This window comes from Panthera uncia, chromosome D1, assembly GCF_023721935.1.
Source record: "Panthera uncia isolate 11264 chromosome D1, Puncia_PCG_1.0, whole genome shotgun sequence".
Lineage (NCBI taxonomy): Eukaryota > Metazoa > Chordata > Mammalia > Carnivora > Felidae > Panthera > Panthera uncia.
The window spans coordinates 69,712,743-69,733,379 of NC_064808.1; positions in this window are offsets into that span (position 1 = coordinate 69,712,743).

The following is a 20,637-nucleotide window of genomic DNA, read 5'->3' on the forward strand; positions in this document are numbered from 1 at the left end:
GAGGCATATCTAACACAGAATTTTGTAGAACAAACATACCAAAAACACATAAAACACAAAGAATACAGCCAACAAATATGGGTAATATAAAGACAAGGTAAAATTAGACCAAATGAAATGCAAAAATTCTTTTATTCTAACAATTTCATTGATTCCTTGGAGGAAGAATAGAAATTCCTTTCATATACTATATTATTGCTTTGTATAAATTTGTATACATTAATTATATCAAAAACTAGATATAATTATCAATTCCTGGATATCAGACATTCTCAATTAGTCCTTAAGTCCATGTTCATGTATTTCTGAGATACTGTTTTAGTTATCTTTACTAGATAGACAGCATATGTCTATTGACATATATAGATTCTGGTACCAAAAATGGGTAAAACTAGATGAGGAATCTCCTCCTATGATAGGAAATTGCTCTGTAGAGATTTAATTCTGATTGGAGATGTTCTATGTTGCACATTCAAAAACAAATTTTTCTTAGAGTTAGAATTATAGAAATCAGAAAGCTAGGGTGCTGGGAAAAAATCTCAGGTTTGGTAACAGGTGGTGGTTATTCCCTAACATGTTTCTTTTAAAGTTAGGGCTGCTGAGCTACACAACAGTAAACTCACAGTTGAGCCAGAAAAATTGCTGGACTCAGATGGCAAAGTCATAATATAGGAGAGAATACTAAGGCTAGGTTCTAAAATGGAAAAACAGAACACTGAAATTGAATACATTCTATATCTGGGGGAGTTAGATGTGAATTCTGAAAGTCATAGAATCAAGAAATCAGAGAGATAGAGGAAAACTTGACAAAATGGGGGTGGAAACAAGACAGGTGTGCCTAAACAAATGTTTCAAACCTTGGCTGGAAAATCATAGTTTTCTTACACGACTGTCAAATATGTGTTAAAGGATGTTTTAGGGGCACCTGGGTGGCTCAGTTGGTTGAGCATCTGACTTCGACTCAGGTCATGATCTCACAGTTCCTGGGTTCGAGCCCTGCATATCAGGCTCTGTGCTGACAGCTCAGAGCCTGGAGCCTGCTTTAGATTCTGTGTCTCCTCTCTCTGCCCCTCCCCCACTCACACTCTCACTCTGTCTCTCAAAAAAATAAATGTAAAAAAAAAATTAAATGATGTTTTAAACTAGTTATAAGAGATATGAATTAGCACCCATTAGGATAAATATTATTTTTTAAAAAGACATATAGAAAATAATAAATGTTGGTGAGAAAGTGGGGAAATTGGAAACTTCATACATTGTTGATGGGAATGTAAAATGGTGCAACTGCTAGAGAAAATGGTACGATGATTCTTCAAAAATTAAACAATAGAATTACCACAGAATCTGGCAATTCCACTTCTGGGTATTATATATGCACAAAAGAAATAAAAACCAGGAATCAAAAAGATCTTTGTAGAGCCAGTCACAAAAGGACAAACATTGTATGAGCCCACTCATGTGAAGTACCTAGAGCAGTCGGATTCATGGAGACAGAGAATGGTGGCTGTGGGGAGGGAGAAATGGGATGTTAGTGTTTAACAGACATAGTTTCCATTTGAAAAGAGGAAAAAGCTGTAGAGATGAATGGTGGCAATGGCTGTACAACAATGTGAATGTTCTTGATGCTATAGAATACTTAAAAATGGTTAAAACAGGGGCATCTGGGTGACTTAGTCGGTTGAGTGCCCAACTCTTCATTTGGTCTCTGGTCCTGGTTTGTGAGTTTGAGCCCCCATGGGGCTCCATGCTAACAGCGCAGAGCCTGCTTGGGATTCTTGTGCACTCTTTCTGTCTCATTCTCAAAATAAATAAGTAAAAATAAAAATAAATGGTTAGAAGAGTAAATTTTAAGTTATATATAATAGTTTATATAATGTTATATATGTGTGTGTATGTATATATATCCATATATATACACAGTACAAAAAAGAAATAGAGTATTACCAACATTCAAAAAAAAACCATCAAACAAACATTAGGTAGATCAAGTTTATAGATGTGAGGATTTATAATACATAGTTTAATATTTTAAGTTGTAATACAACATTATGCTGTGATCTTATTTATTGAAGAAAAGACTTATGCTACATATGAGTACATTCTTGTCTGATAAAAAATGTCTGTAATGATACCTAAATTTAAAAAATAAATTAACAATAAGCTTACTATAAGTGCTAAAAGCCAGATTAAAAAATAATAAAGGAAAGAGAAAAAAGAGAAAGAAATTATATGAATGGAAGTTAGTATATAAACATTAATTCCAACATGGCAGTCTCTGACCCTCCCATATTCTTGTCCTGAAACTACATGGCAGCCAGTTGCCTATGACTCTCTTCCCTTTGACTCTTGCCTACCAATACTGTTCATAGAGTTTATACTTTGACCAAGACTTCCTCTAATATCTTGATTATAACCAGACTTTTCTCTGCAATTATGTAAAGTAACAGGTGAAGGGGCCCCATACAGTGAGATTTGCTCCCTGTTCTGTTTCCTACTAAAGCTGGTTGGGTAGTGCCTGGTGTTACATACAACTTGGTCTATTCAGTGTGTTTGAGATCTGCTGATGCCTTCATTCAGAAAGAGCTACCTTGTTTTGCTTTTAAGAGGTCAGTGTCTGTTATTGCCTGACCAATTAGGTGTCCCTGAGACAAATGTAAAGTATCTCTATTTTAGCACACTTTATCCTGGCAGTCTAACTCCTCCCAAATGACTATCCAAATCTTTTTTCCTTAGAAAGGACTTTGTTCTAAGTTGTCATTACTCCACAAAGTATAAGCAATAAGCACAATATAATAGAGGATTTTGAACAACAAAAGGGCTAGTCTACAGTCAGAATTCTGGAACCTCTTGGGGGTGGATGTGTGTGTGTGTGTGTGTGTGTGTGTGTGTGTGTGTGTCTGTGTGTCTGTGTACTTGTGTGTGGTGAAGGGAAGGGAACAGAAGAGAATGGAAGGGCAGGGAAGGGAAGGAGGTGTACAGTTACTATTGGGGAATTTTGCCAGCCTTTCTCAAGAGCCCTGCTCCAGGTGGATATGGTACTTCTACATCCTTATGTAACTTCTATGGGATCAATTCTCTCCATTTGACACATAAAAAGCAATTAAGTTATACTGGTGGAACTACTTAGAAAAAGGACATGATAGATACAGTGCTTGAAGCCATATTGAAATCCATTTTATTAATGTGCATTTAAAAACAGATTTTAGTACTCTATGAGTGATTTCCTGACTCCCATGTCTCAAAAGAGAATTTAAATAGCATTTTACTTTGTGCATTAGAGACTTAAGTTATCAATGTGCCCACATTATATACAAATAGGTCCGGTTTTACTTATTTTTTTAAAAAATATTTATAACATCTGGTTATTTTAGAATTTTCAATGACAGTAGTCAACAATGGATAATTATACCAGTGGGCTTGCACATATATCCTTTTAGAAATACTGGATAGATCCTTTCCCAGATGTTACTAAATTAATAAGTAGTTACCAAGTACTTAATAGTCAGCAAAAGTTCTCCTGGTCAATTCTGTAGGTCAGTTAGAATACAAAAGTAGACAGAGGACAAAGGAGTTGTGCTATGCATAGCAACGAATAAAGATTTAAGGTCCGGACTACATAAAGTGTATAGTCTACTGGTAAGCATGGTATTGAATAGTCATTTACAGAGGTAATTTAATCTCATGAAAGGTAAAGGATAGCATTTGAGAAGAGTACCTAATGGAGTCACCTAGTTAATACAGGGAGTGGGAAGTGAGTCTATCTGAGGAAATTATAAATTCCACTCAGAAATGGTGCAATCACAGGAGTTAGCCAAGTACATTAATTGCAGTGGAAGATGGGGACTGTCATAGAGTAACACACTGGCAAGAGCATGTGCAGAGGCATGTTGGCATGTTTTTCACATGGATCTAGTGTAATTACCAAAATTATCCAGGGAGGTAAAGAGAGAAAGTAATAACATGCTATGGAAAATTTCATAGAAATCTAAGTGCCAGCTATACCCGTTCACTCCTGATGAAAGCAACCTGAAGGGTTCTTTCCTCATTAGTTTGGGGTGTCTTATGCCACCGTGGTGTGAGTGACTGGTACTGTGATCAGTGCTAACAGGCACCCTAAGGAAAAGAGAGAGACCAACCAGCTAAACAGTGGTCTGGCATTCTTCCTAATAGAAAGATAGCATTTTTAGAAGCAATTTAAAGGCACTATTTAAAACGGTTCTTGGCTGGAAGGCTCAGGAACGTCTAAAACTCTTTTCAAGCAACACTGGCTTCCCCAAAAAGATCTCTCAGGGAAATATAGGGTAACAATACAGTTGTTCATTTACTGATACAAAATATTTACTGAATTTTCACTATATACCAGGTGCTATTCTAGACACTGGGGATAGAGGGCTGAATGAGTCATGTTTGTCTCATTATTCTTGGGCGCACTTACATCCATAACCCAAAAGTGGAACTCTCTGACAGTCTGATGAAAAAACTTGATAATTAAGGTTATTTGGTTGCATTCAACAGAACATTATTCTGATTAACCAAAGGAGGAGCTGAAGTGGACTTATCTGCATGGCTTTCACAAATGAAGAAAGAGATTGACCATCACACCTTGGGGAGATCACAAATTAGACCAACTCCAGGGATCCTATTTGTAGGAGCTTCTGAATTACTTCTCTAAAAGGCTATTATCAGATAGCTGAGTTTAAATTGTGCTATGCCTTTCCATATCTATATTCAAAATTAAATTTTCCAGGGAAAAAATCTAATGGGCTCAGATTGGGTGAAGTCTGTGTTCCAAAAGACATATCTCTGGGACTGACAATTGCATCAGAATCACATGAAATTTTTAGAGAGCTTTTACCTAAAAAAAAAGGTATGCAGAGGTAAGGGAAGGAGGGAGGAAAGCTAGGCAGATACAAATAACTGATGTTCACCATGAAATAGCAAGCCTAGGGGCCTATAGAGTACTATAGAGTGATGTTTTCCTACTTCACCTCCTTTTGCTGTCAAGGGACAAGTATCTAATGGAATCCAGTATATACACGAAAGAGTGAGAAGATTCCAAGCAGACACCAGTCAGAATGGACCTGCTCAGAGAGAGAAAGAGAGTACTCAGGATTAGATTGCCAATCTAGCTACATGGAGAAAAGAAGCAGAAGTTGTGAGCATTAAGTCATATACTCATTTACTCTTTCAATGAATTTATGGAGTGATTAATTTTGGCATTGGGGTTGCATCTGTGAGCAGAATGAAGATGCTCACATTATAGTGAGCAAAGAGAAGATTCTTGGGCCATCTCCAAAACTTACCAAGCCTTGTGCTCTTATCCTTTTTTTTTTTTTTTAATAGTAAAAGGGTAGAAAAAGCAGAAGAGGATGGTTAAAAATGATATCTTATAACCCTCTGTGTTAGCACTGGAGTGAAATGTAAGACACTAAGCAGGAAGAAAAAATATTGTTCAAATGTATTTTCCTTTAGCAGTTAACTCACCTGGTAGTAAGTATGACCAAACCAGCAGAGGGGGCAGAGTGGATATTGACAATGATGGTTATTGATCCACTTACCTAAACAGATCTTTGTGAAGGGTGGGGGGTGGTTATGAGTGTAAACTATACACAGAAGAGTGAGGAGTGAGTCATTATCACACAGGTTGTATCCTGAAAGCTAAACTCATTTTATTTTTCTAAGAGGCTAATACCTTGGAAAAACAGAATTTAGTGTCTGTAAGGCTCTAGACCTATTTCTTAGGCTATTACACTTCTTTACTCATCATTATGTAACTCAAATTGTTACCAGCTACTCCAGTCTGACCCTGCCAAACATCTCCCAAGCAATTTCTCAGTTTTTCAGATATTGCCTAAAGGCAATCCTAATCAAATCCCAAGGCATCCCCCACTCAGAAACTCATCTGGCTCCTACAAGGCTATTTCTGCCATAACCATAAGTGACTCTAAATAGGCTACTTTTCATTTGGACAATACTGTGTTCCACTGGTCTCCTCTGCTCCTGGGGAACCAGTGATGCCCATGTTTTCGCACAGAATTAATGAGACCACATTTTGCCTTGTGAAAAGACTAACATATGGTTTAGAAATAACAGAAATATAAACAAAAGACTTATTTATAACTGCTACTCAAAGAGTAAACACTACTCTTAGAGGCCATGAGCTCACACCTGACCTCTGAGTCCTGTATCAGGCTGGATGATTTTCTAGCTTCTAAAATATCTTCAAATGAGAGAAATCAAGTCGCCACCATGAATGTTCCACCACTTCTACTCCCCAGACTCCAATTGGACCCAAAGAGAGAGGGCATGTTTATTCCCTTCAGTCTAAGATTGAGCACTTCTATGGACATAGAATTTACTACTTTCTAGAAGAATGATAGTGGAATCATTAGAAGAAAGCATCATCCCTTATAAATGTGTAATTGCTTCACAAGCCCCAGAAATAGTAGTCTGATACCATTTTTTGTCTTCCTTGAACTTATTGATTGTAAATAACACCAAGAAGAATATCATACAGCATAAATTGCATAATGCTGAAGCCAGTTTCGAGGGGTGACACTAGATAAAGTAAAAAGACTATGAAGTCAAGTTTCTTATGTTTGAATCCCAGCTCTATGACTTACTAAATGTGTGACCATTCAGACCTTACTTCTCAGTTTTCTCATTGTAAATTAGGGATGACATTACCTATTTTATAGAGTTATTGTGAGAATTAAGAGGATTAATGTATGGGGGAGTCTGGGTGGCTCAGTCAGTTGAGCACCTGACTCTTGATGGTGGCTTGGTTCATGATTTCACAGTTCATGAGTTACAGCCCCATTGGGTTCTGCACTCACAGAGCAGAGCCTCCTTGGGATTCTTTCTCTCCCTCTATTTCTGTACCTCTGCTGCTTGTGCTCTCTCTCTCTCTCTCTCTCTCAAAAAAAAAAAAGACTATTAATGTATGAACTTAATGTAATTGTAGTTAGCACTGTAGTCCATCAGTGTTGTTTTATAATAAGCACTATGGAAGTGTTAGCTGGTATTATTATTAGTAGTAGTGGTAGTAGCAGCAGTGTTTTCTTCTCTTGCATGAATTGATGAGAAATTGAGGGTTTATACATTTCCTGCTCCTGCTGTAGCCCAGTCTCAGCTCTGATTGCTCCTGGGCAAAAGTTTAGACATAAATTCATTTATATATCCCAGAAACAAATACTTTTCAGGCATAAGAAAATTTAAGTCCACATTTTAGAAAAGAAACACGTTTTTTTAATTATGCAGAAATATTGTCATCCTAATATACCCAAGTTACCTTACAGAACTCCACTTAAACCTGAGCTGTAGCACCAGTACTGGGTGGCTGCACTAGCCTACAAATTTTTCTTGCCAACTGTAAGAAAGAATTTGTCTCACATCTTCATAAATAAAGGAGCTCGGCAATTCAATACTTTTAAGAACCAAGGAAAGCTCTGTCCCACAATAAATCCCACTCTACAGAACCTGTTTTGCAAACATCCACATCAATAGAATTATCCTTATAACAAAGCCTTAGCAGTCTCCCCAGCTTTGAGATAGCTTTAATGTGTAACCCCCTCTGGGCACCCAGTGTAAATTATTGTGTACAATTTCCCCATCTCACCACCATCCTTGTATGTCCCTTCCTTGTAACAGAAAAGGCCTTTAAATTTTAATAACTCTATTTACACATAAGGAAAGTAAGGCAAAGAGAGGTTAAAATGAGTTGTTCAACATTTGACAACTAGTAAATGATGGTATCATTATCTGATGTCTTCTGATTCCAAACTCAGTGATCTTTGTCTACCTGACTCTCCTTAGGAAGGCTTGGGTTCTTATTTTAAATTGTAACCCAGCTGGGACACTTGGGTGGCTTAGTTGGCTAAGTGTCTGATTCTTGATTTCAGCTCAGACCATGATCTCAGGGTTCATGTGTTGGAGCCCTGCTTTGGGCTCTGTCCTAACAGTGGAGAGCCTGCTTGGGATTATTTCTCTCACTCTCTCTCAAAAAATGAACTTTACTAAAAAAATTAAATTGTAACCAGCTGTTTCCTTCTCAGTTCTACATATGTAAAAAAGTGAACCTCATGAAAGTAAAGAAACTCATCCAAATTCACTTGGTTGATAAGCCTTCAAATGACGAGTGAATACACAAACATATATTCTCTTCCAATGCTCCTGAATGTATGTGAAAGTTAGCCTAGTTAGAAGAAAATTATTTGATCTTGGAATAGATTTACTCTTCCCATTTATATGGGCAAGACACATGATTTTGACCTCATGAGTACAGCCCTCTAATCAAATGACATAATCAGTGAAATTCTTCATTGATCATTACTGGTAGGGAGCTGATATCAATTTATATTGAGCCCAGACCAGTCACAGAAACTGCTTATTAGTTGGGTGACCATATAATTTATCAAATAAACCATCAGGATGCTTTTGAGAGTAAAAGTGATGCCATTAATAAAGATACCAGGACAGCAGAATTAACTGGGACTGTCTAGAGCAAACAAGAATACATGGTTAGCTTTCAAGTAGGCTATGAACATGACCACTGGCTTGCAATAATGACATTACTTCCTGTAAGGAAAAAGCATGGTCATTCTAGGACCAAAAAATGAAAAGAATCTTATATTATGGAGGCAGACACCCCCTGGCAAGTTTCATCAAGCAAGCTTTGTTTACAAAAAGAGCAGGCTTCATATTTTAATCATAAGTACTTCCATTCATCACTAATCCCCTGAAGAACAGAAAGCTCCTGAAATGTGTTTTAATAATAAATATTTTCATGCAGCTTCAATCTCCTCACTGCTCCACTTATCTGGTCAGTGGAATCATAATGCTTGCCTTGTTAGTCTGTGAATAGATTCTTCTAGCCTGTCTCCAGCTATGTGCTTACTAATTTCTTCCTGCTAGATGGCCTGCAGAGCAGAGCCCTGATTTCAAACACTATCTCCAAACAGAATGGCAGTGGGAGGCCAAAGGAATCTACCAAGGAAAGTATATCTGAAGGATGTTTAAAAAAAATTATAATGGTCTGTCTTGATTTTGATGCTAATCTCATGTTAAACCCTACAGTGTTTCTTGAAAATAATGGCATGGAAATGAATTAAAGGAATTTTACTCTCCCTAGGACTTTCTCTCCCTTGTTAATGTATTTACTAATACTGTACATTTAGGATTTATTAAACTGTTTTAAAATATTAAGCTGAAAAGATTGGTCTGTCAATTAACTGACAACTTGAACAGCAAGCAACTTCTTTTTCAATGTTTTTATCGCTGTTTCTTTTATTCAAGTTTAGCTGGAAGCAAAAGAGTGGATTAAGCAAGACTTTTCTTTTATACCCATGTAACCTCTTTTAGTGCCTGTTTCTTCCATATTTCCATATGTCTTCTAGGGCTCTTACTATTACCTATTACTGCAAGGTCTTGGTCTCTCTGCACTGTTTAGTGATAATCTCATTAGTTCTAACTAATATAAGTCAAAGGTACTTCTCTTTCTTCACTTTTTCGTTGTAGGCTCTCAAAGTTTCCCTCTCCCACGAGTGCAATGAATCTGTGAGAGCGAAATTTCTCTAATAGGCAATGCCAATAACTTCTGGAATGCTCTGTTACAAACTATCATATTTATACCATGGAAGCAATACTTGCTCATTAAACAGATTTGTGTAATTTGTGGGCACTGATGACTGGCAGATCAGAGGAGGAACCATAGAGGGGACTTAGATGGCTTTCCACTCAGGGACAAATATGCATCTTCTTTCCCCAAAATGTTAATCAAAAGCAGATATGAGAGACACAAACCAGAGATGAGCCACTCACCATGAGGCTTACCAAAGCACAGAGGCTATGTTTTACATTTGCTTTCTATCTGTCCTTGCAACTGGGTCAATGGCAAGCCTGTCCAATTCACTCAAGATTTTTGTTTGTTTGTTCATTTGGCTTTGTTGTGTGTGTGTGGAAAGAGGGACAAAAGGGAAAAAATGGCAGAGCTGGGATGTGAATCAAAGCCTGTGATTTTTGTCATGAAGTCTCCATATAAATTGACTATTGTGGATTGATTGCTTTTGTCTCTTCTCCTTTTGTCATGTCATTACATACTTATGAAAGAAACCAAAATCAAACCTCGGTCAAACTTATAAAAACAATATGAGCTTTTCAAGTAGATGGTCTAAGGAGTTTCTATATTGAATATCAGCTTGAATCTTGAGACCTTGAGCTTTTGAGCATCACAGGTCCAGTGAGGAAGGTCTAAAATGTATAAAGAAGTGGGGGAATGAATTTCTGATACACAAACTCTCCAACTTCATCAAGAATAACTGTAGTTGGTTCATTATTGGCTGATGGTTGAATGAATAAATACATAACAGAAATTGATATAAAAATGTGATATTCATTCTGTTCACTGGTGTTTGTGTTTTTACTATCTGCAGGTATATTTTAGGATTGTGCTTCTCTACTTCCTTAATGATATGGCATTTTGGCCAGTGAAATGTGAGCTAAAGTGATATGAGTCATGCTGACATAGGCACCTTTAAGATTCACTGTTTCTTCCCGTTACCACAGCATTCAAGAAATGGAAAGATGCCCATTGGTAGAAAATCTATCATCTCGTTTTCCTGAGTGAGGATGATATGAAACAGTCAAACTGTAATGAAAATGTACCGTAAACATGAAAGAAGCTTTTGGCAATTCAAGCCACTGACATTTGGAAGGTATTTGTTATTGTAGCATAAACTAGTCTATTCCAACATCCAGTATAGATTCATCAGAAGCCAAAGTTGACACTGCCTATATTATTATTATTGTTATTTTTAATTAACTTTGAGAGAGAGAGAGAGAGCGAGAGAGAGAGAGCGCATGCGCACAAGCAGGGGAGGGGCAGAGAGAGAGAGGGAGAGAGAAAATCCAAAGCAGGCTCTATTCTGTCAGCACAGAGCCTGACACGGGGCTTGATCCCACAAACTGTGAGATCATGACCTGAGCCAAAACCAAGAGTTGGTTGCTTAATTGAGCAACACTGGTGCCCTGACACTGCCTCTAATGGAACTACCAAGTCATTTCTAGCTAAATACAAGAGGAAGAGAAGTTCTTGATATGATGAGATGACCAAGCAATTCAGTTCCAATTCTCTTCCAAGTGTTACCTACATTATCTTCTTGTATGGGAATTTAAAAAAATGTAAATTTGCATTTCATCATATATATGTGTATCTTATCTGAATTTTATAGAAAACTTATAGATATTAAACCTGATATTTTTTAAATAAACATCTTATTTTTAGAAGAGTTTTAGATTTACAGAAAACATACAGAACATATAGTTTATAGAAAGTCCTTATATAGTGCAGTACATTTATTTTTTACAATTAATGAACCAATACTATTATATTATTATTATATTTTGTTCAAATTATCTTAGTTTTTACCTAATGCTATTTTTATTTCTAGGATCCCATCCAGGATACTCCATTTCATTTACTTGGCTTAGGCTCCTCTCAGATGTCACACTTTCTCAGAATTTCTTTCTTTCTTTTTTCTTTTCTTTTTTTTTATGAGCTTGACAGTTTAGGGGAGTCAAATATTTTGTAGAATGTCACCCAGTTGGGATGTCCATGATGACCTGAAGTCCTTCTCATGACTAGACTCGGGTTATATGTTTTGGGGAGGAAGGTTACAGAAGTAAAGTGACCTTATCATCACATTGTATCAAGGGCACATTCCATTCCATCATCACTGTTTATGTTGATATTTTTCCTTTTTAAAAAAATGTTTATTTATTTTGACAGAGAGAGAGAGAGAGAGAGAGAAGGGGACAGGCAGAGAGAGAGACAGAGAATCTAAAGCAGGATCTGTGCTGTTAGCACAAAGCCCATGTAGAGTTTGAACCCAGGAACCGTGAGATCATGACGTGAGCTGAAGTCGGACGCTCAACCGACTGAGCTCAACCAGGCACCCCTGTTGATGTTGATTTTGATCATCTAGCTGAGGTGATGTTTGTCAGGTTTCTCCCCTTTCTATATTGGAAACAATTCACTATGTATAGTCCACAGGTAAGAGGTTATACATAGCTCACCTTTTTAAGCGCAGAGTTTCTACGTAAATTTGGAACTATTTTGCATGGGAAATCTGTCTATTCTCTCAATTATTTATAGATTTATTTATAGAAGTATAACACACTAGAGCAATATCAGAGTAATAATCCAGTATCATTTCGCTTTGTTGCTGAAATCATTCCAGCTTTGGCCATTAGAGCTTTTGCAATTAGTTCCTATGTCCTTTTACATACATCCACCGCTGTGGGGCTGTGGGTTTTGTTTTGTTTGGTGTTTGAGCGGTCTATGGCATCTGCAGGGTAATCGATGCTCATCTTGCACATTGCACGCTCTAGTCCTATAATCAGTTATGTCTCCAAGAAGTTCTGGTTCCTTTTTTGGAGAATGGTGTTAGACATTAGGAACTGATTCCTAGATGTGTTTATTGCCACTGGGTGTAATTGGTGTCAGGTTATCTCAAAGGATAGAGCAACGAAATATACTTTTGTATACACACTTTTGTATTCACACATATACACAAATATTGCTATCACCATCTGCATCAGCAAATGAATAATCGATAGTAATATTGTTATTACCATCTGTGTCTGCTAAAATGAGTTCATACTAATGTCTCCAAGTTACACCCATTACCAAGTGGATAATTCTAGTCCTTTTTACTTGCTTACGTCTGATATCTCACTCTAAGAGTGAGAAACCTGATTCCCAGCCTAATGTGCATTTTTAACCTTGTATTATAGAAATGGACACTGAAGATTAGAGAAACATGACTCACCTAGGATCTATAACCGATTGGCACCAGCACCCAAACACAAATGCAGTCAAACTTTTATTCCAAATCCAATACCCTGAATATCTTTACCCTACATCATGTTTTATAGGATTTGTGGATATTATGGTGAATTGGTAGGTGTCTTTGCTATTAACTCTAAATAAAGTGAAAAAAATTCTTAATCTTTTAAGAAATATATAAAAGATCACATAAATATATATAATGAGGGTATTTAATCATACAAAAAGTACATACTATATTGTGGATTACAATATTCCAGACATTCTTTAAGACACTTGGAGTGCATTTGACAAAACATAAAAAAAACATGCCCTCATGGTCAGTTATATGTGTTCTAAGTAGACATGTGAAAAAGAATAAACAGATGAGGGTGGATTAGTATGAATTTTATTATGCTGCTTTCCGTTTTTGCGCTAGCTAAAAAAGAATGCTACCTGGTTAGCATTAATTTTTCTCTTTTAGTTACTAGTTACTAATAATATTCATGAGATCAGACCCTCACTTAATTTTCTGTGCATTGGCAATTTTTCAATACCACATGTTTTCAAAGCCTGACATATGCTATTTACACCTTTTTATCTGTATGATAAACAGACATTTTAGTTTTATTTTCCCTAGAAGATTGTCAAAGCTCTATTGTTTCAGTCTATCTGAGTACAGTTAAAATTTCCTGTGATTATAATCTCCTTCTCATTCTAGTGGCATCTTTGCATAAATTTCAGAGCATCCTTTAGATTGTTATATATACAGTCATCTGTCTGGCATGGCTTGAAAGCAATTCTGGCAAAAGGCAGGGAGACTAACCTTTGGAAATCCCTTCAAACTTTAGGTTAATACTCAGAAAAAAATGCTGTGGCAGATTATTTTTAAGGAGTAGTAAATCTCTTTTCTTAAAGTTTATCAAGACCAGCCTATGGATTTAGGTGTCAGCTCTGATTGAATGATACCTGAAGATAAAGGAATATTCCAGTAATCTCTGTTTGCTCTATTTTCAGTTAGTCTGTAAAAGCATGCTCAAGTGCAAACATCCTCTCCATCCTGATTTGTTCTCACACTCCCATTGCTAGGTAATTCCTGAAGTCACCTTGCTGGTCTCCTAGTCTCTCATTTCACTACAACCACACACCAAATTAGTCTTTTAAAATGTGACTTCTGTTGTATTGCATTCCCTTATTAAAAACCCCTATGATTCTTCATTTCCAGAATCTCGACCTCACTTCACTTCAGAGTAGGATTTCTGTTTTCCTCCCATAAGTTTTCGTCTGATTCTTTGAATCCATTTGAACGGTCTCTTGATTGTCCTCAAACTTCCCATCTTTCTATGTTCAAATCCTCCTATGTTCTTCCCAACTGTATTGTATATTTGCTGTGAACCCTATCCTTTCTGATTCTTGATCTCTACACCGCTTTGAGAAGAGCTAAGAACATGACAAGTACTCGACCTTGACAATCCCCAACTTAAAAGTCCATGACATTGGTCTTCACTTGCAACAGACTCTTTATTTGCTTCTGTGCCTGAGAAAGCTATTGTGGAAAAATTAATTCAGAGTTTTAAAGAATATCTGGATCACATATTTAGGAAAAAAATAAATGCTTCCCAAGTTATGACATCAATATAAAGACTTCTGGACTGTACTACTTATGTGGTATGTCACATTTCCTCTTTTTTCATTTTTCATAGTGAAAAGCATATGAGTTTCAGAGTCTAAAAGACTTGGGGATAAATCACAAGCCCACTTTGACATTGCATTAAGTTTAGCTAATTTACATGTCACAAGGGAGAATTACCGAGAGTATCAAAGCACAAGCTATTAATGTGTAAGTATTGTTTCTAGTTATCATGTATAATATCTATCATTCCTATTTTTATTCCTTATGTCAAAATGGATACTAAAAAATTCTGAAAAATATTGAAAAATTCACAAATATTATTTAATCTATCCTCTGTATTTTACAAATTAGAGTCTGAACCAAGAGAGGTCAAATAACCTATTCATGTTCATAAAAGTAGTTAGCCATCCAGAAGGCAAGCCAGGTCTCTTGAGCCCTGGATCACACTTTTCCTGCCACTGTTTCCTTCTCACCACACTGCTCATTACTCTTCTCCCCATTACTGTCCATGCTGCTTCCTCCATTCTACCCTCACCTAATGTTGCTGACCAATCTTTTCCCTTGCTTTGGTAGTATTTATAGAAAGGATCCTCACCACTATTATTTTTTGTGCTATAGACTGGCTTTGATGTTTTTTTTTTTCAGAGAAGTTTCTAATATTGAACTTGGAGACCTCATTTATATGATAGAATTAGTGCTGGAATGCACTGAGAACAAGGTAAGAGAAAAGCATTCAGACAATAAAAGGGCCATTGATTAAAATTATACCACAGAGCCCCATCTCACAGATAATATTGAGAACAGATCACATAGCTACAAAAGATACTTCCCTGATTTTGTTTTCTTCAGTTGATAATATCCAGGATTAAATTGTGTTTGGCACAAACCTAAGGTAGGAGATCTTTGGCCAATCAGTTCTTTTCTGCAAATGTATTTAAAGAAAATTTCTCAGTTTCTTGATAAAAAGGGAGATCTACTCAAAAGAGTGGAATTATAAACTAAATCATACAGAGGAAATTGGAGGGTAAAAAGAGCACACCTAGGATTAGTATAATAGAAATCACTGAACCACCAGCATTAGGATGACTGTGGCCACTTTTCCTTAGATGTTACTTTTATATCCCTTTGCTTTGGAGACCTTCTCTGGATGATGGTAGAAGTAGAGCCCATGTCTTAATAGTCATTGGTACCATTTTCTTTAAAATTTTAAATTGTTTATTTATTTATTTATTTGAGAGAGCATGTGTGTGCATGTGGTGGGGAAGGGTAGAGGGAGAGGTGAGAATCATTAAAAAAAATTTTTTTAATGTTTGTTTATTTTTGAGAGAGAGAGAGAATGACCGAGCGTGAATGGGGAAGGAGGAGAGAGAGAGAGGGAGACACAGAATCCAAAGCAGTCTCCAGGCTTGAATATGACGTGGGGCTCGGAACCTGCAAACCGTGAGATCATGATGAGCCAAATTCGGACATGTAACCAACTAAGCCGCCCAGGCACCCCAAGGAAGAGAGAGAATCTTAAGCAGGCTCCAGGCTCAGTGCAGAGGAGAACCCAACACGGCTCTTTAAAGGAGAAAAAAGTTTTTCTCTTCTTCTGCTCTGATATTTGATATTTCTGATATTTGCTAACGCACTTATGGGTGAGACTGCAAAAATGCAACATAGACTTAGAGCTTATCTTTGCTTTTACAATTATTATTTTAATCTTAAAAAATAAATCATTCATAGGTCATGGCAGACCGATGTATAGAGTCTTTTTATTCTCCTTAGATGTGAATAAAGTTTGTGCACATGTGTTAGTGTAATTCTCAGTATCTTATTTATCTCATAGGAAGCATATGACATCCAAGTACTGGAGAGGCAAAGGCCAAATAAAATGACTACTCATTACCGAATTACAATTCAATTCAAGACTCCTTACTATGTTGCTACTGTTAGCACGTTTCTTACACATACTGTTCTCAAAAATGTTCAAATAATGAATAAAAACCTTTAAGGAGAGAAATGCGATGGCAATGGAGGCAAGAAAAAACGACAGTAATGAGCTATAGTGGAAAGCCTGTTAGATATAGGTCATACCATCTGAATGTGAATCCTGGTTCATCATTTACTACCTGTGGGAATTTATACAAGCCACTTAACATTTCTGAACTCCATTTTTCTGTCCACTGGTAAAATGGAAATGCTAATACCTCCTTTGATGACTGAATGAGGTCAAGCACAGGACTCACTAGAGCAGGTATATAATTTATTGTAGCTCACTGCCTTCACATCCCAATTATTAGGCCACTGATTAAATAAATATAAAGTCATAGTGACAATGTAACTCCCATGTTCCTGTTCACCAAATGCCTAGGCCCATTTTACTTACTCCTATTTTCCAAATATCATGTTTTTAGCTCTTAGGTATAATGAATTAAAACAAATATATGGAAATGTGATAGAAACAAATATGTACAATTTAATGAATTCTAAAGTGAACAGTGGAGTGATCCCTAACTCAGTTCAAAAGACAGACTAGAACTAGTACCTTAAATGCTCCTGTGTAGCTCTTCCATATTATAGCCCCACCTTCCCCAGCAGTAACCACTGTCCTGATTCTGTGGTATCCAATTTCTTATCTTCCTTTACGGTTCCATTGTCCAATTATGCATATATATGTGCATGTGTATATGTGCATATAATATATAAATGTATTATTTTGGAATGATACAGATTGTATTCTATTGACTGTACTGAGCTTGGCTTTTCCTTCTTGAGTCTTTTTTTTTTTTTTTAAGTTTGAGAGAAAGAGCATGCACATGCACAAGTGCATTAGTAGGGGAGGGGCAGAGAGAGAGGAAGAGAGAGAATCCTAAGCAGGCTCTGTGCTACCAGTGCGAAGCCCGACACAGGTCTCAATCCTGAAACCATGAGTTATGAGATCATGACATGAGCCAAACTCAAGAGCTGGATCTTAACTGACTGAGCCACCCAGGCATGCCTCCCCACCCCAACCTTGAGCCTTTAAGATTCATTTATATTGTTAATATAGTTTGTTTCCATTACCATATAAAATATTTCTTTTAATGAATGGATACCACGTATATTTTATGTCTTTATAGAGTTGCATTTGGGTTGCTTCAGTTTGGGATTATTACAAACAATATTTCTATGAACATTCAGTGCAAAAAATCATACTTTTCTATAGACTATAACCTAAGAGTGGATGTGTATGCATGGTATATGTAAATATTTATGTTTATTTAATATGCCAAGTGTTTTTGTTAAAGTATTTGTACCATTCTATGCTCCTAGCAGCAGTAGCTACATATTTCCACTTCTTAAAGTCCTCCCCAACATTTAGAATTGTCATGCTCCTTAGTTTTATCATGATGACGTTTTGTTTTTTGTTTTTGTTTTTTTTTTGCTTTGCCACTGTAGTATTTTTAAAATCTCTTATTATCTATTTATGGCTTTATTTATGTTTCTCTGATTATAAATGTGCTTGAAATTTTTTTCACATGTTTATTGGCTATTTGAATTTTCTCTTCTGTGAAAGGTTGACTGCTTTCTTATTGATCTGTAGGAGATATTAATATATTATGGAGATGAGTCTTCTATAGATTGTTTATGTTGCAAATAGGTATCTCATTCTGTGGCTTCCACTTTTACTAAGTAAATGGTGTATTTTGACTGGGAAAAGTCTTAAGTATAATGTAATTCATTTTAAATTTATTTCTTTTAGAGTTACTGATTTTTTATGTTTAATAAATCATGTTCTATTCCAAAGTTTTAGAGCTTTTTCTTCTCTATTTTCTAAAATACTATACAATATTTCTAAAATAATATTATTAAAATATTAAAATATTTATTCTAAAATATTTATTGTTTTCTTTGCATTTTTAAGGTTAATGTCAATTTGGTTTTTATTTTTACATGAAGTTTATATTTACCATTTGGCTTCCAGTTGTCCCCGGTTCTTTCATTAAAAATACCACTACTTTCTCATGGGGTGTCTGTGTGGCTCAGTTGGTTAAGCATGCGACTTCAGATTAGGTCATGATCTTGCAGTTTATGAATACAAGCCCTGTGCTGGGCTCTGTGATTTTGTCTTTCTCTCTGTCTGCCCCTCCCCCACTCATCCTCTCTTTTTCTAAGAAACAAACATTAAAAATTATTTTAAAAATACCACTACTTTCTCATCTTCTGTAGTGCCAACTTTGTCAGAAATTAAATGTCCATAAAAATGTGTTCCATTTCTGGGGTTGCTATTCAGTTTCTTTGGTATATTTGTCTATCTTTTCTTCAATATTATTGTCTTACTATAGCTTTCTAATAAATTGTTATGTTTAATAAAGCAAGTACGCCTTTTGTTTTTATTTGAGTCTTTATGGTTTTTGGCCCTTTAAACTTACACACATACTTAAGAATAATTGTTAACTTTCACTGTAAAATCTCTGCTGGGCTTTGCATTAAGTTCATATTGAAACTCTACATAAATTTAGAGACAATTGGCATTTTATAATATTGAGTCCTCCACTATTCATAAGTGTATAATTTTTTTTAAGTTTATTTATTTATTTTGAGAGAGAGCGAGCCAGAGAGAGAGAATGAGTGTGAACATGGTGGGGGGGGGGGGGGCAGACAGGGACGAGAAAGGGCAAAGAGCTGGATGAGGAGCTCAATCCTACAAACCATGAGATCATTACCTAAACCAAAATCAAGAGCCAGATGCCTAACCAACACCCCCATAAGTGTACCATTTAATTTTCCTCATTTAATTAAAAAAAATTTTTTTTAAGCTTTTACTTATTTTTGAGAGACAGAGAGAGATAGAACATTAGTGAGGGAGGAACAGAGAGAGGGGGAGGCACAGAATCCAAAGCAGCCTCCAACTCTGAGCTGTAGGCACAGAGCCCAATACCAGGCTTGAACCCACAAACTGTGAGATCATGACCTGAGCCAAAGTTGGACGTTTAACTGACTGAGCCACCCAGGTGCCCTAACTCATTTAATTTTTTTATGGATCAATCCAGAGAAGACTTTACATATATTTTGTCAGATTGAGTTGATTTAGTTTTCAGAATGTGAAATCATTGACGGCATTATATATAACATCCATTTAAAATTGCACTAAAATGTTTTTATATATAGAAATAAGATGTTTTATGTATTTAATCTAACAAAATTAATAAACTCTAACTTAGTTTATGTTTGGGCTTTAAAATGTACAACCATTCTCAGAGAGGAAACTTTCACTACTTCAGCATTGTGGGATAGTTCTGTACACGTGTGTTTACATATACAGTTGATCATCATTATTTGCAGGTTCTATACATGCAAATTCGCTTAAGCACCAACATTTGTTTGTAATCCCTAAATCAATACTTGCTGCACTTTGACAGTCATTCCTAGAGATGCACAGGGTGGTGAAAAATTTGTCACCCAGCATGCACATTCCCAGTGGAGGCTGAACAAAGTGATTCTCTACCTTCCGTCAGCTTTCCTAGCGTAAATAGCATCCTTTTCAGTGTTGATCTGGTCTCATGTTTTTTCCATTTTTGCAATTTTTGTTGGTAATTTTACCATTTAATGTGGCCCCAAAATATAGTGCTGAAGAGCTATTTAGTGTTCTTAAACACATGTATTACAGAGAAAAGACATATATTAGGTAAACTTCTTTCAGGCATGAGTTATAGTGCTGTTATCTGTAACTTCGATGTTAATGATTCAACAATAAATATTTATAAAGACATAACTTTAAACAGAAACACACAATGGGTTGATGAAAATGTTACGAAAAGAGGCTTGCAGAACCCAATCTTGTGTTTCCCCTAAGAGCAATGATTCAGTGTTTGCTAACTCAGCATTTGCAGTGACTTTATAGAACGTGACTCCTAGAGATAATGAAAATTAACTATGTATATATGTATGTATATACCTGTACATGTCTGTTTGTGTGTATGTCTTTAGTAAACACCATTAAGCAGAGTAAAAAGGTCTCTTTCTATTCCTAGTTGGTTAAGAATTTTTTTATCTTGCTTACCTTTGTGTCAATTTTGTCAAACCTTCTGGATATATTGAAATAATAATTTCTTCCTTTGCTATTAATGTGGCAACTTACACTGGCTGGCTGACTTTTTAATGTTAAACCAACTTTGTATTTCTGATATAGACTCAAGGAGGTTATAACATACCCTAT